Source organism: Cajanus cajan, chromosome 6 (assembly GCF_000230855.2).
Source record: "Cajanus cajan strain Asha chromosome 6, NIPB_CcT2T_4, whole genome shotgun sequence".
Lineage (NCBI taxonomy): Eukaryota > Viridiplantae > Streptophyta > Magnoliopsida > Fabales > Fabaceae > Cajanus > Cajanus cajan.
The window spans coordinates 23,214,974-23,221,975 of NC_138522.1; the positions used below are offsets into that span (position 1 = coordinate 23,214,974).

Here is a 7,002-nt window from a genome sequence, read left to right on the forward strand (position 1 = left end):
ATCACGTTTCACATTCTCATTCACATCATGTCTCTCATTTGTTCATATTTCACATAGTCGTACTCATAATTATTCCTCATAGGGTTTCGCACAAGAGCCCACAGAGCATTCTAATTCATATCAAAACTTGTTTATTTTCAAAATTAATCACATATTCATACATCACATCCAACAAGGAATACAACAGAACAATCAAAAGACAAAATAGAAAACATTTATATTTTGCTTGTTCCTAGAAGCATGCATCATACAAGGGATTGGGGGTCAATCCAGCTACCCAACAATTATTCCCACATCCTCGAACGAGGTTTCTCACTCCCCCCTTACCTGGGTAAGCAGAAGACAAAGCTAGAGGAGAATCTGGTTGATCTCCTTCTCTTGGTTCTCCTTGGTTTTTAGAGAGTGTGTCCAGATGCAGTGCCAGAGTCTGCTATTTATAGATGTTAGGAGTGGCTAGAATAACCCGTTTTAAATCCGGAACGGCCCATTCTGGACTCATTCATCATGGGTAAAATTCACATCTGGAACGACCCGTTCTCAAACCAGAACGACCTGTTCTAGGGTTGTGTTTTTACACATAACATCCATGTTTGGAATGATCGTTCTTAAACTAGAACGGCCCGTTCCCAACTAGGGTTATAGACCATTTTAGTAGTTTTGAACGGCCTGTTCCAGTTTGGGAACGACCCGTTCTAGACTACTAAATATCAAACTTTTTAATAGCTTGGAACGGCCCGTTCCAATTTGGGAACGACCCGTTCTAGGCTACTAAAACACCCTAAATAAATTTTATGAAAATTACTAAATCACCCTCAATAAAAAGTATGAAAACTCGGGTGTTACACTCATTTACATCGGTCCCACTCTAAATCGATGTAAATATGCTAAAATTTCATACTTAATTACAAAATTGCAATTGCACTTTAATTTTACATTGTTTTTGACAAAATCGATGTAAAATTGTCGACATGGAATAATGTCTTTCTAGTAGTGAACCATTTTATGTTACAATATCTCAACAATCAAATTGTTCAAAAATCCAATTTTTAAATAGAAGTAAGTATATATTGGAGTTCGATTTCACTTCTTAAGGGGCTTATCTAATGAAGGAGTAGTTTGTCTAGTTCATTGTGATTTGCAAGAATAGATTGTAGATATTTTAATTAAATCTCTCAAGCTGAAGTAGTTTAAAAAACATAGAGGCTTACTTGAAGTGTGAGAATTACTATAAGTAAACTAAGTTACATTGATTAGTTTAAGGTTTTGATAAGATTTAAGTCCCTTAATTTAGGAGTTGTTTATATTTTATTAATAAGTTGTCTATTTTTAAGGATAGTACAAATAATTTATTTAATTCAATTCTGTTTAGATTTACCACGTAGTTAGTTGTCTAATTGCTTACAAGTTTTCTCCTGTTTTGTAAAGGCTTATAAATAGCCATCATTTGAAATTTAATAAACAACAATTTAGTCCATTTCTATTTGGTTCTTGTTTGTTGTTGTTCAAAGCTCTTTACAAAACGCGAGCAAAGCTCACAACAATCAAACTAATAACTAGCAACCAAGCACGAGGAAGAAGAGGGAGCATGTACAAAATTTTACATTACTTACATACGTTGTGAGATAAAATTTAATTCAACTTATATACATTTTCATGACTTCATCGTAAACTATCTAGCTGGTGTTATATTAGGATATATATATATATATATATATATATATATATATATATATATATATATATATTTCTCAACAAAAGACACTAATTAATATAAAAAAACTAACGGTGCCCAATAGACATGTTAATCCGTAAGAATATTATAGCAATCCAATATTATTTATGCAAACTTAAACTGATCGACAACATGTTACAACATTTATTGAAACTAAACCCAATAAGGCAATAAATAAAGAATGAGAAGAATGAAAAGATCTACATATATAAGCCCACGTAGAGAGCGAAGGAGGAGATGAATGCAGATAAGATTCCAAAAGAGAGTGTGGAAGCATCGGAACCAGGTTGAGGATAAGTGGGTGCATCAGAGTTTAGAGACTCAACGTTGATACTGAACTTTTGTCCTCTCACACAGTGATTCCCAACAGTGCATATGAAGTATTGAGGCACAGCTTCAAGAAGAGTGTATCGGAAACTGCTTCCAATTAGGTTACCCACTGCGCTTGTGTTGCAATTCTCGTAATTACTACTATCTCTCTCAATTCCCACCGTATGATCTCCACTCCAGTTGAAAACTGATCCATAGCCACCACAATGTCAAAATATTAGTTCAACCACCTATGGTTACATTAATGTAAATGTAATATATATATATATATATATATTAAACAAGAGGGAGCGAATATTATTCATATGCACTCTAACACTCTATTATTAACCAACATTTATTGAAATTCACAAATTTTGTAAATCTTTTACAAAATTTGTGATTATAAATTAATACTAATTAAAGATAATATATTTTTATTTATGAATATATTTAAAGTAGTATCTCAAAAATTAACAATCAATGATTAATACATTTATGTAATTAGAGATTATAGAAAAAAAATAACATTAGAATTTTCCTATATTTAATTCCTTTAATATGGAAGAATAATATATGTTATTCATACGTTAAATATAAGAAAAATAAATGCTGTAATAATAAAATAAAATAGTTTTACATTGCTATTTTATCACAAACTATCAATATGATAAATTGTTAACTTTTATAACAAATAAGTAAAAAGTTGTAATATCTATATAATTGATGATGAACATGTGTAAAATTACTTTACATTATTATGGGACATATGATCATTAATTAAACAAAAATTCTAATTATATTGTAAGATGAAGGTTATAATAACACCGGTTTAACTTTTACTAAGTATTAAATCACTAAATAACTTTATATTAAATGTGAATTTTATAAATCTAACTGTTAGATTTAAAGTTTTTTATTCTTAGGTCATATATATACAAAATTTTATATTAATTCAAGATAATTTGATACTTCATTCTTATAAAATAAAATTGACGTAATATATTTTTTAAAGTATAAATTTTATAAAGTATAATATATAATTAAATTCTGTGATTGGTCGTTCTCATAGAAATTCTTTTTTTATTTGATTGATGGGAACAACAAACAATAAATTATAACAAATTAAATATACATTTCAAAATATAATAAAATATGAACACTTTGATTACTTTTAAGTTGTTGTTCAATTTTAACAAAATTTGATATAAACAGATATGAACTTTCAATTCTAACTATTTCCTTGTCATTTATCACAAATTATATTCTAATAATATTTATTTTTGTTAATAAATGACATTTTTTAGTATACAAATTAAGGGATGAAACATATTTTTGTGGTGAAATAAATAAATGAGGTTTGATTAGTTGGATGAGAATGTGCTCAGACTAGAACTTACATAGTGTGTCACCAACGAAGAATCTCTTGTTGCTAGCCCAATCTATATAGAAGCTCTCGTTGGTGGGAACGTTCCATCCAAAGCTGTCACCAACAATATAATCCGTTGCTTCAGTCGCACCAATTATGAAAATCATTGCAACCATGGAACACCCTATCAAATTCAAACCCATGTTTCTTGCCATGTTTTTTTTTCTTCCTGATTTTGTATGCTGCAATCTCTGTGCTCTCTTTTGTGTTATGGTTGTGGTGGTGGTGGACAATATTTATAGAGACAAGGGGAGAAACTGTTTGATGAAATTAGAATTTTCAAATGTGATCCATTTTGAACGAGTTTGTGTACGCTGGTTTCAATGTGTTCGAATTGTTCCTCTATATTTTTATTAGATTACGTGCTTAAAGAGGCTCTTAGAAATTTCTTCATTTTTCTTGGATTATGTGGGTACGTGTTACTGGGATAATTAATGCTTGTCGTTTTCAAATTGGATTCTTGTTTGAATGGTAATGTAGAAAATTTGTTATGTACTTGTGATGTAACGCGAGTAGCTCGACGAAGCATCTAGCTTGAATCCTTGATACGTTGTCAAAACAAATTGGGTTCATGTGTTCTTGCCCGTTTGGGGAAGAGACTAACATAGTTGTTTTAAATTCCTTTCAAATTAATATTATATAATTTTTTCAAATTTTTCAATTTAAAAGTCACTTTTTATATTTTTAAAATATCTATCCTACAAGATATATAAAAATAATTATTTTTTTAAGATTCATCTCTAAAATATTTTTATTTTTAACTTATGTTTTTGATTCGTTAAATTTAAGATAAACTTGTTTTTAGTTTCTCATATTTAAAATTATTATTTTTAGTCTTGTAATTTTTAAAAGTCTTGTATCAATTAGTTTCTTAGGTTACCAATAACATATCTGAAAGTAATTAATTAAAATAATTATATATCATATAGATATAATATTATTATTAGAAATATAGGTAGATAGGTTTAATGTAACAGTATTTAACAAATTTTTTAATAAAATTTGAGAATGATGACTAAAGTAAGATTTTTTGAAATATTAGATTAAAAAGATCAATTTTAAATTTGAGAGATTGAAAATAAATTTATCTTAAATTTGAAAGGTTAAAAATATATTTAAACTTTTATTTTTTTATTAAAAGATATTATTATTAATTTTTAAAAATTTAACTTTAAAATTTACTTTTAAGTCTAATAATATGTTGAAATAACCTGTGCTAAAATTGGACGTGTATGCCACATTAGTCAACGGGAATAGGATGGAAATATGCTAGATATAATGAGCTAGATCTTACTTGACCTGAGCCCCACCATATTTTTCTTTTTGGTATTAGAACTTCACCATATATATCTAACTTGACATGTTTATTTGTCATGGATATTTTTAAAGGTCTACAATTAAATATGTTTAAAAGTCTAATTTGTAATAATCTAGCACCAATATAGAAGTAAGAATATGCTAATTGATTTTGTAAAATTTGAATGTGACTTGTTTATGATATAAGAATATTTTTAAGATTTAATATGATATTGATAATATATTTTAATCATTTTCTTTTGTCTAATATAACTTATTTAAAATAAATATTGTAATGAGATCTTTATATACTACATAAATTTATTAATTTCTAAACAAACTTAATTATAAAATTTTATTTTTTATATAAGTTAAAATCTTTAATATTTATAAAGATAAACAACAAAAGTATAATTTTAACACTTTATAATAATTTTGATATAATAATAAATATTTGTTTATTTTATTTAAATAGGCTCATTTTGTAAATTTAATAGGCTTTTTAATGGCTTAAAGACGGATTTTTTAACCAAATAAATTTTATATTTTAACATGACGTATTTTCTATATATATATATATATATATATATATATATATGAGAATGATATATATAATGAATAAGTTGATGTATAATTTGATTTGTTTATAAGAATGATGTAGTCTGTTCAACTTTCGCCCCTAATTATGAAGGATGCACCAAATTATATCAATAGCATGAATAATTTGAAATGTTGATGAGGTTTTTAAATTTAAAAATAATTTCTTATCTCTCTTGCGGGGATTGATTTGATAATTTTTATACAAGAACAGTAAGAATTTTTAAATAATGCTGTAATTTTTTTATAATAATTATAAGATCCAATTTAAGTTCTTTAATATTACACCATTGGAAAGCGAAGACCCAGTAAAATTCTTAAATCCAATATGGCATGGGCCATAAAAGTAAAAGTTTCATGGATTTTAGTAAAGATGTTTTACACGCAACTAATAATTTCTGCTTTGTCACTCGTCAAAAAAAAAGAATCTACGTTGTGATTGCTTGGCTTTTCTTTTGGTCCGTGTTTCTGGACCGTGTCTATTGAATGATTAACGATGGTATCGATCGAGAGGAAAGACATTTTGTCAAAGAAAGAAAATTCCGATCTTAATTGATCTCAAATAATAATTATGCCTTAAATATATTTTTAGTCCTTTAAATTTAAGATAAATTTATTTTTAGTCTTTCAAATTTAAAATTATTATTTTTAGTCCTTGTAATTTTTAAAAGTCTTGTTTTAGTCCCTTAGATCACCAATAACATATTTGAAAATGACTAATTAAGATAATTATGCAATATCAACCGGATTTAATGTGATATTTTCATTAATAGGGATACCAATAGGTGGATTTTATACAATAATATTTGATAAATTTTTTAACAAAATTTGAATATAAGTAAAATAAGATTTTTTAAAATTATAGAAACTAAAAATAATAATTTTAAATTTGAGGGACCAAAAACAGAATTATCCTAAATTTGAGGGACTAAAAACATATTTAAGCCAATAATTATTATTAGAATAATTTTTTTTTTCATTTACTAGAATAAGATTTTCTTTTCATATATTGTTGGCGTTAAAGAAGTTCACACTTTTACATAGAAACATATGAGGTTAATTTTATTCTATGCATATTTAAATTTTATAAAAAATATTTTTATAATTATTCGTTAATTTAAATTAAAAAAATAAAATATTAAAAAGTTTTTAAATTCTTTAATTATTTATAAACTTGATCTATATATGAAGAAGTTTTAATTCAACGGTTGAATCATTAAAATTTGATATAAAACATGAGTTATTGAGTGAAGTAACTTACTCCACTCAAATTAACGTATGAAATGTTGTTATGAGTATTTGTTGATTTGAATTAACGAAACGAAGTATCAAATAATTTTTAAAATTTTTAAAAATTTATAGACTTGATTTATGTATTAAGAATTTTTAATATAACGATTGAATCATTGAAATTCAACATACATAATTAGTTATTGGGTAGAACAACTTAAGTAAAAGTTACTCTTGGAGTCATTTGATCCCCTCATACACACACACACATATATATATGTATGTATGTATGTATGTATGTTTGTATGCATGTAGAGAGAAAGAGAGAAAGAGGAGGGTTCAAATAACACTGGTATAACTTTTATCAACTATTACACCACTCAATAAATTTTCAAAAAAAAGTTTCTAT

General features: G+C 26.4%; 1 non-coding gene across 1 annotated transcript; it reads right to left on the bottom strand.

Annotated features, from left to right (window-relative positions):
* Positions 1-1,765: 1,765 nt before the first annotated feature.
* LOC109791168 (uncharacterized) lies at positions 1,766-4,237 on the bottom strand. Its single transcript, XR_014434611.1, has 2 exons — positions 3,442-4,237; positions 1,766-2,249 (listed from the first exon to the last, which is right to left on the bottom strand). It is a non-coding gene; the product is annotated as an uncharacterized LOC109791168 (transcript).
* Positions 4,238-7,002: the final 2,765 nt, after the last annotated feature.